The sequence below is a fragment of the Odocoileus virginianus genome, chromosome 25 (assembly GCF_023699985.2).
Source record: "Odocoileus virginianus isolate 20LAN1187 ecotype Illinois chromosome 25, Ovbor_1.2, whole genome shotgun sequence".
In the NCBI taxonomy this organism is placed as follows: Eukaryota; Metazoa; Chordata; class Mammalia; order Artiodactyla; family Cervidae; genus Odocoileus; species Odocoileus virginianus.
In genome coordinates this window covers 1-12593 of record NC_069698.1, presented here as the reverse complement: position 1 = coordinate 12593, position 12593 = coordinate 1, and the positions used below count along the sequence as shown (strand labels likewise).

The window sequence follows — 12593 nt, the reverse complement described above, 5'->3', positions numbered from 1 at the left end:
CATGTAGTTTAACATGCCAAATGAACTCAGGTTGTTTAATATCTCTCTTTGGGAGGTCTCAGGGGCCCTCTGAAGCATCCCAAAGTTAGCTAGAAGTCAATTATTTAGGAAGGTTTGTTCATAAATATCAAAAGGGTTTATAACAGTCAGGTAGGATCACATAAGTCACTGTGAAACAATACTTATCCACTTAGCCAAAGTTAACAAAAGATTTCAAAGGTAAACCTAGAACAGATCACTTAAGAGGTAAAGAAACTTAAAATCCATTAGCAAAGGCAGTTCAGCATCTCAAGAAAACTTGTACTAGGCATAAAACTCTTTTCGGGGGGTCCACTTTCCATAAAACCTCCCTATCCCATTCTGTACCCATTCTTTTGTTCTCCCATCCTGAATCTGCCACTGTAAGTCAGAACTTCGTTTTCCTTCATAAAATGCGATTTCATTCCTCATACCTTCTTTAATAACAAGTCATACATTTTCCTAAGCAACCAAGAACTGACTTTTATATTGGCATTCTATAGATTGGTGAACATATGTATCAGTGATAATATCTAAAAAAAAAAAAAAATTGCTTTCTTACACTGAACATCTCAGGATGGCACCAGACACTATTCATGGATAGTCAAAAATCTCTTTAGTTTCTGTGTAAGAGGAAGGTCCTGTCAAGCAGTGAATGTTTCAGAACCTTATTTGGAAATGACCTAGCTATTCAATACACTGTCATCACTTAGTTTAGCACAACGATAGAAACTCAGGCAACCATAATCTGGAGAAACCACTGTAAGTTCAGTTCAGTTGCTCAGTCATGTCCGACTCTTCATGACCCCGTGGAATGCAGGACGCTAGGCTTCCCTGTCCATCACCAACTCCAGGGGCTTGCTCAAACTCATGTTCATCGAGTCAGTGATGCCATCCAACCATTTAATCCTCCGTCGTCCCCTTCTCCTCTGCCTTCATTCGAGACTATTACAGACAGATATTTTAGAGTGTAATTATTGTTAATAGTTTATCTAATAGTTTATCTAATAGTTTATCACATCACATTTACATTTTTTAGGAGTTTTTTTGTTTGTATTTAGAGGTACTTTGCTGACAAGACTTGTGACAGATATAACAATATAGCAATTTTTAACTTATAATAAACCTAGGCACTATGAAAATTTTGTGCTTAATGTTAATGACTCTTAGACATGTCTATAGTAGAGCAGCGAAAAAAAAAAAAACCTGGATATTCAAAACTATTTCCCAGTTCACGTGAATCTTAAATTCATTTATGTCAATTTTTTCTTGTATTTACAATTATTTGATTTGTAAGGGGTTCCTTTTCTTTAGCCCACTTAAATAAGAACTCACAACTTCAGCAATATTATCAAAAAACAGAAGACTCACACTGAGACATACATAAATGCAGACAGACAGAGATCTTCTAGTTTTCCGCCTGAGATTTAAAATATTTCTTTGAGCCCTATTTTATTGGGGGGGGCGGGGTAGGGGCAAGAATACTGGATTGGGTTGTCTTCCAGGACATCTTCCCGACCCAGGAGTTGAGTCCAGGTCTCCCGCTCTGTAGACAGACGCTTCAGCATCTGGAGCCACCAGGGAAGTTCTTCAAGGCCAAGGAAAGGGTTAACTTCAAGCTTTGCCCTAGGCAGGCCTTTTTAACAAGTTAATTGTTTTAATTTTTTTATTTATTTATTTTTCCATTTATTTTTATTAGTTGGAGTCTAATTACTTTACAACATTGCAGTGGTTTTTGTCATACATTGAGATGAATTAGCCATGGATTTACATGTATTCCCCATCCCGGTTCCCCCTCCCACCTCTCTCTCCATCCCATCCCTCTGGGTCTTCCCAGTGCACCAGGCCCGAGCACTTGTCTCATGCATCCAACCTGGGCTGGTGATCAGTTTCACCCTAGATATACATGTTTCGATGCTGTTCTCTTGAAACATCCCACCCTCACCTTCTCCCACAGAGTCCACAAGTCTGTTCTATACATCTGAGTCTCTTTTTTTTTTTTGCATATAGGGTTATCGTTACCATCTTTCTAAATTCCATATATATGTGTTAGTATACTGTAATGGTCTTTATCTTTCTGGCTTACTTCGCTCTGTATAATGGGCTCCAGTTTCATCCATCTCATTAGAACTCATTCAAATGAATTCTTTTGTTTTTAAATGCATATGCAAAAGAACCAGCCTTAGTTTCCAAGAAAAAAGAAAGTTTCATTGTAACCAATTTTATCTGGTTCTATAGAATATTTTGGCCGTCCTAGGTCAGGTCATCTTTCCTTTCTGTAGTTATAGTTTTATTCCTAAATTATAGACAGATTAGCTGATAAATAGCTTGGATTGTCTCTGTGGGGTGGATTTGCTCGTCATTGTGTTTCACCCGGGGCAGTAGCGAGGCCCGCGGCCTCTCCTGGAAGTGGGAGTGGGGGAGGGGCGCACCCGGAAGCCCATCGGGGGCGGGGCGCACCGTGAGCTCGCCAGGAGCGGTGTGCACCCGGGAGCGCGTCGGGGGCGGGGCGCACCGTGCGCTCGCCGGGGGCGGTGCGCACCCGGGAGCGCGTCGGGGGCGGGGCGCATGTGAGCTCGCCGGGGGCGGGGCTCATCCGGAGCGCGTCGGGGGCGGGGCGCACCCGGGAGCGCATCTGCGGCGGGGCGCTACGTGAGCCCGCCCGGGGCGGGGCAAACCGTGAGCTCGCTGGGGGGCGGGGCGCACCCGGGAGCCCGTCGGGGGCGGGGCGAACCGTGAGCTCGCCGGGGGCGGGGCGCACCCGGGAGCGTGTCGGGAACGGGGCGCCCGTGAGCTCGCTAGGGGCGGGGCTCACCCGGGAGCGCGTCGAGGGTGGGGCACACCGGGAGCGCGTCGGGGGCGGGGCGCACCCGTGAGTCCGTCGGGGGCAGTGTGAACCGTGAGCTCGCTGGGGGCGGGGCGCACCCGGGGGAGCCCGTCGGGGGCGGTGTGAACCGTGACCTCGCTGGGGGCGGGGCGCACCCGGGAGCGTGTCGGGGGCGGTGTGAACCGTGAGCTCGCTGGGGGCGGGGCCCACCCGGGGGAGCCCGTCGGGGGCGGGGCGCACCTGGGAGCTCTTCGGGGGCGGGGCGCACCCGTGAGTCCGTCGGGGGCGGTGTGAACCGTGACCTCGCTGGGGGCGGGGCGCACCCGGGAGCGTGTCGGGGGCGGTGTGAACCGTGAGCTCGCTGGGGGCGGGGCGCACCCGGGAACGCGTCGAGGGCGGGGCACACCGGGAGCGCGTCGGGGGCGGGGCGCACCGTGAGCCCGCCGGGGTGGGGTGCACCCAGGAGCGCGTCGGGGCCGGGGCGCACCTGGGAGCGTGTCCGGGGCGGGGCGCCCGTGAGCTCGCCAGGGGTGAGGCGCACCCGAGAGCGCGTCGGGGGCGGTGCGCACCGTGAGCGCGCCGCGGGCGGGGGGTCCCAGTTGTGCTCTCAGGGGTCGCCATTGCGGCTGGGAACGTGGGCTTCTGGGTCCCCATGGATGGGCATCTAGTGAGCTGAACGGAGGGGTGCGGACAACAGGTAAGGGAACTGGGGCTCGGTGGAGCAGGGAACCACGCATTCCGCCCTCTCTGTTGGCACTGTCTCGGAGCCCCCTAACCTGGCGGTCGCAGAAAGTCCTTGGCTTTGGCGCCAAGCGCTTTACCGCTTTACCCCTTTGCATAGAGTTTAGACCCTCGCGGTTTTCCCAAGCTGCCTAGTGCCTGCAGGAAGTCCACGTGATTTATCTTGCCTAGTGATTTCACCTGCTGGGACTCCACAACCCTTGTTCTGGCCGGCTGGCCCAGCCCAGCGGGCCCCTGACCACCTGCTGGGATGGGACAGGGAAGGGTCCACGAGTTGCACCCTAGAAACTTAGTAGGGTGCATGGATTTAAAAACCTGGTGGCCACCCAGGCAGGAAAGAAGGGAGGAGGGCACCTTGCTGCCCTTTCATGGGGGAATCTGTGGCTGTCCTGCTGAGAGGGGGCCTTTCCATGGGGACCCTGTGCAATAAGTTTGGTGTTTTGGAACTGAATAATTAGAACGTGTAAAATTTTTAAATTATGTGGTGCTTTAATTAAAAAAAACAAGCTCCAAGTTTTTTGCAAATTGAGGTCTAAAAATTGAAGGCCTATTTTCCTTCCACTGTGGCATTCTATGAAGAAATGTGCATTTTTTTAAGAAAAGAGTCAGAAAAGTGAGGGAAACAAAACCCAGAGGTGCCCCTGTGGTTTGGCGAAGGCCTTAGGAGCTCACTTGTGAATGCTGCTGGCCGTCGGGAGGCAGTCCCTTCCTGTGGCTGATGAGCCCAGAACTCTACAGGCTTGTCCGTTGCATGGATGTTCTTGTTTGTGGAAATCCAGCTCGGAGCCACCTCCTGATGGCTCTGAGAATTTCCCAGACTAGACCCCTAGGCAAATCCCGCAGGGCCAGGGGCTCCTTCCTTAATTAAATTTGTCTGTTTGACTGAAAAGCAGCAATGACATATTTTTCTATCTGGTCTATCATCCAGGCCTTGGAGTAGTATTTCCCCTCCCCCTCAATAGGCTTGGGTTCCAGGGATGAATTATAGTCAGTTGTCCATGATTTTGCAGATGGGGAAACTGAGAGCCAGAGAGCGTGGAGGACTGTACAAGGGAGAATGGGATATCCTTCCAGGAACCCTGGCTCCTGGGTTTTTAATGAACTTCCTACCCAGCATAATCATTAATTGGCAAGTGTTGACATTGAGAATAAACTATTGGTGGAAATGTAAAAGGCTTTTTTAAAGAATGTGCCTACCAGCTGTGCATCTTATGGAGTATTTTCATTGTACTCCCTAACCCTTGGAAAGTGCTGGGCACAGGGCAGATGCTTCATCATTTTTATTGAATAAGTTCAATTTCACATAATTATATCCATAGTGTAAGCAACACTATGAGGTGTATAACAGTGATTGTCACAGATCAGTAAAGAAAGAAAACTTTTTATTAGGAAGACTATAAGAGAATTGCTAAGTTTTAAGTTTATCCCACAAGGATATTTTTAAAAAAATGAAACAAATCTCTCCGATCATCACCAAGCCTATCGGAGGTCTGTTGAGGACCCCACGCAAGGGAGGTTCTACCTCTTGGGACACCCCAGCTTCAGCATCTCCCTAAGCTAGCAACCTGGGACAGCTGAGTACACTTGAAGTTCCTTCCTTGACCTCGGGAGTCTTTTTGGAAGACAATTTTTTTGACAGACAGGGGTGGGGGGAGGTTTTGGGATGTTTCAAGTGCAGTCCATTTATTGTGCACTCTATTTCTCTTTCTGTTCCCTGGTGGCTCCGTTGGTAAAGAGTCTGCCTGCAGTGTGGGACACCTCGGTTAGGAAGATCTCCTGGAGAAGGAAATGACAGCCCACCCCACTGTTGTTGCCTGAAGAATTTAATGCACTGAGGAGCCTGGTGAGCCACAAAGGGTTGGACATGGCTGAGTGACCGAACACTTATTTCTATTATTATTTCATCAGCTCCACCTGAGATCGTCAGGCATTAGATCCTAGAGGTTGGGGGCTCCTGCTTTAGTTCCCTCTTTCATCTTCCACACAGCTCCAGCCTGCTTCCTCCTCCTCTTCCACCTGCAGAACCACCTGCCGGGCTTCTCTGAGTGTGACTGAGAGTCTCCTTCCCTCACTTCCTTTCCTCTGAGTCCCTTCTCCTAACTGGGTTTCCCTGATTTCCATTTATGCACTTCTGTCCCAGGTGGTGCTAGTGGTTAAGAACCTACCTGCCAATGCAGGAATCCTATCCCTGGGTTGGGAAGATCCCCTGGAGGAGGGCATGGCAACCCACTTCAGTATTCTTGCCTGGAAAATTCCCATGGACAGAGGAGCCTGTTGGGCTCTGACAGGCAGAGGTGACTGAAGCAACTTAGCACAGCATGCCAGAGGACCTTTGAACTGCAGACTCATGTGATTGTTTTGGCTCTTTGGAGTCCCTTGTCATTCCACGTGTATGTTAGGGTCAGCTTGTGTATTGCTTCCTAAAGGCCTGGAGAGGGTAACAGGCAGGAAGGCCAGGGGTTAGGGTTAGGGAAGATGCGTCTAGCTGTTTTCTTTCTCAGAGTCTTTTTGGCTGTTTGAGGTCCTGTTCAATATTAGCAGCCTAACATTAGGACTATTTCTATTTCTGTGAAAAATGGCATGGAATATCATTTTGTGATTGCAGTCATTGTATTTGTTGATGGCTTTGGTTGGAATGGACACTTTAATTCCTCATTGTTCCAGTGCATGAGCGTGGAATAGTTTTCTGTTTCTTTGTGTTTTCTTTGGTTTCTTTATCAGTGCTTTCGAGTTTTCTGACTACTGGTCTTTTATGTCCTTGATTAAGTTTGTTGCTAGATGCTTTATTCTTTTTGATGCAATTATAAGTGGGATTTTCTTAATTTTTGTTTCTGATTGTTATTAGTGTATAGAAACACAACTGATTTTTGTATATTGATTGGGATTGTAAATTGTAGTATTTTATATGATTGTAAATTGATACGAAATGATTCAGTTTTACTGAATGTAGTCAAACAACTTTTTGTGAAGTTATGTGGAAAATTTTATTTGTAAAATCTGTTTCTCCTGCAATAGGTCATCCAGAGGACCCAAGACATGGTGGTTACTAATAGACTTCCCACAGTACTTCTTCATTCCATGTGGACTCCTTCAAGGGCAGTGAGCATCACAGCTTCCCTTGAACTTTGTCTGCGTAAGTTTCATGCCTGTCTAATCTGATTTTTTTTTTGTGGTATTGACATGGTTTTGAAACATAATTTACTTTCTGGTAATTTAAAATGTACAGAAAACTCCTAGCAATGGGAAAAAGTACTCGCATTTGCCACATCATTTAAAATACTCTATGTGTTTTATCCAAAATGGGTGCATTCTCCTGCAGAACCAGCACATAACCTCCAAAATCAGGAAATCATATGATTTCTACATTATAATGTAATCCACAGCACCACTTCCACTTTCAGCAATTGTTCAATTGTATGAATATATCTTTTTTCCATCTTCATCCTTTTTTCTTTTTTTAGAGTGTTACTGAGATTTTCAGTTATTTGGAAAAACTTGATGGATTTAAAGCAGACATGGTGAATATGGGATCTGGGTGGCCTTTTCTATATGGATTTTTTTTCACTAAAGATGGTTTTAGTGTTTATTCATGTTGTAACATGTATGAATCCTGCATTCTTCCCCCCCATAGTAATTAAAAATAAATAACATGCCATTTACCATTTAGATATTTGTACGCATACAGTGTTGTAGCAAAGAACCTTTACTTGTTTTGCAAACCAGTTTAATAATGTGTACCTTGTGCGTGCTTTGGTGAAACTCAGGAAACTGAGTCAGTGACTGAAATGGCCCAAGATATCACCTTAGATAGCATCTTCATCTAAAAACAAAACAGGGGCTTCCTGGTGTTCCAGTGGCTAAGACTGGACACTCCCAAAGAAGGAGGCCTCGGTTCAATCTCTGATCAGAGAACTAGATCTCCCATGCCACAATTAACAGTTGCATGCTGTAGCTAAATATCTGGCTTGCCTCAACAAAGGTCGACCTGGTGCAGCCAAATAAAAAAACAAGTAAATATTAAAAAAATAAAACTAAAGGAAAGGAAGGGTATGGTTGTTGTACAGATTTAGGTCTTAGCTTTCCCTATTGATAAAAAAAAGTTTCACAAGACTGTCATCCTTCTATCTGGTATATACAGAGGATTCCTTTGAAATGAGATTTCTCTGGTAAATGTGACTCACAGAAGAGCCATCTTGAACTTGGGTTTCAGAGATGATCATGTGTCCTTTAAAAAAAAAGTTAATTAGGTCCAACTAATTCTCATGCTGAAGCAGTTTATATTGGGGTAGCATTTGTTCCCCTTCACTTTGGATGTATCCCAGTTTGCTTACATAGTCATCTACCGAAGACATCCTGATATTTGAAAGTTTTTAGCTGTTACAAGTAGAGCTGCTGTGTGTAATTGTGTGAAAGTTTTTGTCTGGACACTTTTCCAAAGCTGTTTACTAAGTGCTAGACGTGTAGTGTTCAGGTCACAGGTGAGCCTTGTTTAGCTGTGGAAAAATCCAGCTAAGTTTCTCTGGCATGTGGGATCTTCCTGGGTAAGGGGTTGAACTTGAGTCTTTTGCATTGTCAGGCAGATTCTTTACCAGAGAAGCCCCGCACCCGTCTTTTTTTTGAGTTTACTGGATCTAATAGGTGTGCAGTGCTACTTCACTGTTGTTTTAGTTTGTAATTTCCTATCAATATATGATTTTGAGTACTTTTGATATGCTTATTTACTATCTGTATATTTTCTTTGGCCAGGTGTTAAAATTTATACATTTTTAATGAGTTGTTGGTTCCAGATTTTTTGTTATAGTTGGAGTACAATCCTTTATCAGATACGTATTTTGTAAATATATTTTTCCGTGGCTTTTGTTTAAGTTTTGTGAATAAGGTTTTTCACAGTTTAAATTTCTAATTTTTTAAAGTTCATGTTATATGTTTTATATCTTTTTTTGGATAGACTTTAGTGTTTTTTTTTGTTGTTGTTAAATTTCATAAGCAAAACTGAGGTACTGTAGATACAGTTTTAAGCAAAGCTGAGGCACCATAGATACAGTTTTGCCTTTTGTCTGTTGAGAAGTTTGAGTGAGGTTGGTGTAAATTGTAAACTTATGTCTACATTCATTTGATTGGATATGGCTTCCAATTATTTGTATAATTGGTTTTGGGGATATCATGGGAAGTCAGTTTCCCCAAGGAATACTGAGTGGGGTCCATGAAACATGAATTCTCTTCAATCCCTGGGGATCACTTTTTGCTTTTTCTGGCTTTGGATGTGACTTGTTTGGATATCTCAGACTAGTGGAATCACAGAGCGTTTGTCCTTTGTTGGTCTGGTTTATTTCACGTAATATGATGACCATAAGGCTCGTCCACATTGTAGCATTGTCAGAATTACCGACTTTTAAGGGCTGAATCATATTCCCTTGTGTGTATACCACAGTTTGTTTATGGAAGTGGCTGCCATGGACATTTCTTCTGTTTGTTGGCCAGTTTGAATCATGCTGTTGTGAATATGACTGCAGAAATATGCATTTTTTCAGCCCCCTTTCCCAAACCTTTTGGGTACATAGCATGAATTAGACTTGAACTATATATTTATTCCATGTGTTAGTTTTGGAGTAATTTCTGTAATGTCTTGCACAGTGGCCGAGCCATTTCAGTTTATTTTCTTGTATGGTAGAATACTGTTCAAGGTTTTGAATATACCCTGTGCTGCATATTCATTCACCCACCGATGGACACTTGAATGGGTTCTACCTTTGGGCTATTGTGAGTAATGTTGCTATGAATATTTGTGTACCAGTTTTTGTTTGAATTATTAACAAATACATAGTACCAGATATGAAAGAAACCACCAGGACCTACTGTACAGTGTAGGAAACTGTATTGAATATCTTATGATAATATATAATGGAACAGAATCTCAAAAGGAACATATGAAAAATACATAATACCATGATCATTATTGTGCAAACACTATGAGTTATCATAGCACTACTCAACGTGTATTTATACATGTCACTGAAATATTCACATCTGTAAGTATATCTCACTGTTTGATTATATAAAAATAGAGAATTCAGAGAATAAATAAACTTCCTGTCATTGCTCATCATCATTTATGCACTATTACTACCTGTAACACTCATGGTATAAGTGCTGGACTAGGAATTTACATTAGTGTAAACCAAGAGATTGTGAAGGTGTGAAAAAGTATAACTTATTTCATTCCTTCACGAACGATTATCGAACTCTATGTACATGAAGTGAATGAAAGTCAAATATTTTAATTGAGCCATATTCTTACTAGAGTGATGAGCTTCCACCCCACCCAGTGTTAGTTCACAATTCAATCCTGCAGTCATCTGGCCTCAGTGTCTGCTTCCTGCCATCCAGAAAGAAAAGGTGAGGAAGTCCTGACAAAATCATTGTTTTTCTCTTTTTGATTTGTATTTTATCACAGGGCTTGGCAAAAAGAGGGCCTAACCTGTTTTTAGAGTTCCATCCCAAGGCTTGCTCTGGCATGTGACATGTGTTGACAAACTGCTGATTATTTCCAACAAAGGACCATGATCTGCCCTTCACTATCTGTTGCTTGAGCTGGAATAGTAGGCATCCCTTTAAGTGCAGTCCTTCATGCTGAAGTAGGCATACCTGAAGCAGTAGCATAAGAGGAACACGTTTATCGTGTAGACATCACATCCCATGAATTTGTAATAATTTTTCAGTTATACCCATCATCATTGGAGGAACTGACCTGTCCCAGTAATAACTAGAGTACCCAGTATAACAGTTCCTTGACTTATGAGTACTTCTTATGAGTACACTTATGAGTATTTCTTCCAATGTCCTTTCTCCTACTTCGGTTATGAACAGAAGAAGCTGATGGCAGTGGTTCTTGAAATGTATACTGAATCTCAGGTGGCACAGTTGGTAAATAATCTGCCTACCAGTGCAGGAGATGGAAGTGATGTGGGTTTGATCCCTGGGTCGGGAAGATAATAATTCATACACTTGTTTTACGTGAACAAGTTTGATACTCATGAGTTTTTTTCTTCTGTATTCAGAAAAACAAATGCTGTTCAAGGACACTGATAGAACCCTAAGGTTGGAAATCAGATCTGTATTGTGAGCGATGCTTAGAAATCTATGAGTCAGTGACTTAGCAGAGCACATGATTCATTGTCATAGCTGATATAATGGAGGTGACATGTAAAGAAGTACCAGCAGGTGAAAGTCAATATTCACCACTTTTAAACTTTGGAATTTATTGCGATATTTTACATCCATATTTGTATGACTTCATAGTTGGAGAATCTATGCATATGAAGGGCTGATTGTGTTATATTTATGTTGAGGGAAGATTTATTTTTATGTGGTTTGAGATACGGGTCCCATTTCATTCATATGCATATGTATACTCATCACCTATCATCATTTTTTGAAAGGTTGTTGCCTAACCACGAAAGATGCTGGGATTCTTGGCCTCCTTAGGAGAAGAATTCAATCCGGGGCCAGTGACGAGGCTTGATCACTCAGAGCTTTTGTGTCACAAAGTTTTATTAAAGTATAAAAGAGAGAAAGCTTCTGACATAGACATCAGAAGGGGGCAGAAAGAGTGCCCCCTACTCGTCTTTAGCCGGATGTTATATAGCTACTACTAATATACTACTACTATATATCTGTCTACTAATTAGAGGAATGGCAGCAGGCCCCTCACCCACAGGACATATGGAGAGTCATCCTGGGCCATAAAAGGATTGACATGAGCAGATATACAGCTTCACTAACATAGAGCAGGAGAACAGTGTATGAGTAAAGCATATTGGTTTGTCAAGTCAGTTCTGAGCCTTTAGGCAGAACCTGCTTGAAGACGGAGTCTAGGGTAGAAACATAGTACATTCACATAGCTTAAGGCAAACATTTCCATAAGAAAAATGCATTGGTTAGCTCAAGATTTGAGAAAAGTTAAGTTTAGGTGGAACCAGATGTCATTATAGCAACACAGAATTTAAAGAGAAAACCTCTTTCTAAATTTGTATTGAGAAGGGGAAAAAAGATAACACTAGTCTGTTTCCTCCTGCCTCTTAAGAGAGAGAAAAAAAATGTCTGACACTTGGAGCCTATTTCCTCCCTTTGGAGACCCCTGCTGGCCTTCCTGCCTGTTACCCTCTCAGTTTCAGTCATTGAATGTTATCTGCCTTGTGAAACATTGAGTCTAGAAGTATGTGTTTATTTGGGGTATTTCATCCAATTTCATTTAAATGCATATGTTAATGGTAGTATTACAAAGTTTGTTATGCCATTGCTTTGTATACTGACATATGACATTGGGAAATGTGAGTCTCCAAGTTCAATTTAGTTTGTCATGTTTGTTTTTCATTTTAGGGGTACAAAGAAAAATAATAGGCTCAGCATCAGCTTTTGTATTTTTTGTCAAATATGAATTCTGATCACATTGAATCTGGAGATGTGTCTGTGCATTAAAGTCCTAATAACTCTGTTCATTGATTTCACTATCATGAGATGTTTTCATATCTATTGAGGATTTACTTCATTTATTTCGGTCATACTTTTTAAGTTTCTGTCTTACAGTCTTGTTCATAGATCAAAGCTATTAAATATTGAAAATAACATTTGAAATGATCATCTGTTTTTAAATTCCTTGTGAGGTTATTCAATGATAGTTTATAAAACTGAATGGATTGTGTGTAGCCATACTTTCTTGTTGTCATTCTGTGAATTTGAAGAATGTCTGAAGTTATGCCTTGAACTTTCATACAGATGATGTCCAATATTTATCTGAATAGACTTGCTTTCAATTTGTAGTTTCCTATGCGTATGTCTTTCTTTATGGATTTGGGTAGAACTTGTATTGGAACACTGAAAAATCTCTTAGAGCAACCATGCTGACCTTCTTTCTGATGGTCATAATTAAGATTTTCATTGTCAATGATGAAAATCATTGACATGGCATTTGACTGTCATTTTGTGCAATGCTTTGGATCCTAGTGGA

At 42.9% G+C, this 12593-nt stretch overlaps 1 long non-coding RNA gene across 1 annotated transcript; it reads left to right on the top strand.

The window, feature by feature from the left end:
• The first annotated feature begins 3359 nt into the window (after positions 1-3359).
• On the top strand, positions 3360-12405 carry LOC110145445 (uncharacterized). Its single transcript, XR_002316213.2, has 3 exons — positions 3360-3542; positions 5322-5429; positions 6602-12405. It is a non-coding gene; the product is annotated as an uncharacterized lncRNA (long non-coding RNA).
• Positions 12406-12593: the final 188 nt, after the last annotated feature.